Source organism: Panthera onca, chromosome A1, assembly GCF_046562875.1.
Source record: "Panthera onca isolate mPanOnc1 chromosome A1, mPanOnc1 haplotype 2, whole genome shotgun sequence".
Taxonomy (NCBI): domain Eukaryota; kingdom Metazoa; phylum Chordata; class Mammalia; order Carnivora; family Felidae; genus Panthera; species Panthera onca.
Genome location: NC_138339.1, coordinates 72,511,322 through 72,512,905, shown reverse-complemented (window position 1 = coordinate 72,512,905; position 1,584 = coordinate 72,511,322). Strand labels below are relative to the sequence as shown.

Here is a 1,584-nt window from a genome sequence, read left to right as displayed (position 1 = left end):
TCCCATGTGGGCCATCAGAGCAAAAGAGGGTGAGAAGGCCTGTATTTTATAATGTTTTATTTTTAATTTTTTTAATGTTTATTTATTTTGAGAGAGAGAGAGAGAGAGGGACAGAGAACAAGTGGGGAAGGAGCAGAGAGAGAGGGAGACACAGAATCTGAAGCAGGCTCCAGGCTCAGAGCTGTCAGCCCAGAGCCCCATGTGGGGCTCAAACCCATGAACCATGAGATCATGACCTGAGCTGAAGTTGGATGCTTAACTGACTGAGCCACCCAGCCACACTATAATCACTCTTGAGATAGAAACCAAATGGCTCATACCTCTCTTAGTTTCAGGGATAATCCTTTTATTTAATGTCTAAAAAAAAAGAAGGCAAGGACTACATCTCAGAGACCCAGAATTCTTTTCAGGAATAGGATTTCCTCCCTCAACTAATAATCTGTGACTGGTTGGGAAATATTTGTATGTTCCATAAATGTATCCTGGTGGCTATTTATCACCTCCAAAATATGCCTGGCCCTGTAGTGTCTTTATTATCTCTTCCTACATCTTGAGATTTGGTTCCTTTGTTTATGATATTATTAAACAGTGTTCTTTCCCTTCAGAGCACTCTCTCAATTAGTAGTTATGTATTAGGAGAATTATTTGATTATTATCCGTCTTCTTCATTTGACTGTAGTATCATAAAAAACAGGAATCATGTCTGTTTTCACAAATTTTTGTACCTTCAGTTCCTAACACAATGCCTTAGTTCCTGGTGAGTACTCTTTTTTTTTAAAAAGTTTTTTTTAACATTTATTTATTTTTGAGACAGAGACAGAGCATGAACGGGGGAGGGTCAGAGAGAGAGGGAGACACAGAATCCGAAACAGGCTCCAGGCTCTGAGCGGTCAGCACAGAGCCCGACGCGGGGCTCGAACCCACGGACCGCGAGATCATGACCTGAGCCGAAGTCAGACGCTCAACCGACTGAGCCACCCAGGCGCCCCTCATGATCAGTACTCTTAAAGTAACTGAGATTTGGGGAGTGAAAGAACATTTATATTTTGCATGAATTGCTTTGCACTGAGTTGACAAAGGTTTGTCCATAATTCCTAAAAGCTTATTTCAGGGCAAGATGAGTCAAACTATACTCTAGGATTAAGGATAATAGAAAATGTATAGAGTACCTTCGGACCCAGTACTCATCAGGTCTCAGAGCGATGCTCAGGTTCCCCCAGTGAAATGTCAGATATCTCATCACCTTACACCTAATCCAAACACCAATCACAGAGTGAGGATGACTTGGTGGGTCTTCCCCAGATTTTCTGCCACAGGATGTTTTAGAGTTATTCTCATTAGGAAGAAACTTCATTAGCACTTGGGATAACAATAAACACTCAGGAATAAGGACAATGTAATTATAAGGATCAATAAACTTCCAAACTCTAGCTTATGTTGTATTTAAAAAATATATATACTTTATTATGTATGAAATCTCCCACCACAAATCATATCAAGCCTAAAGATATACTAGTCAATTTTTAGGAAATATAAAATATGAAGAAAGAGGTAAAATGATAGGCTAATATCAGGAAAATCCAG

General features: G+C 39.6%; 1 non-coding gene across 1 annotated transcript; it reads right to left on the bottom strand.

The window, feature by feature from the left end:
* Positions 1-899: 899 nt before the first annotated feature.
* TRNAR-UCG (transfer RNA arginine (anticodon UCG)) lies at positions 900-984 on the bottom strand. Its single transcript has one exon. It is a non-coding gene; the product is annotated as a tRNA-Arg (tRNA).
* Positions 985-1,584: the final 600 nt, after the last annotated feature.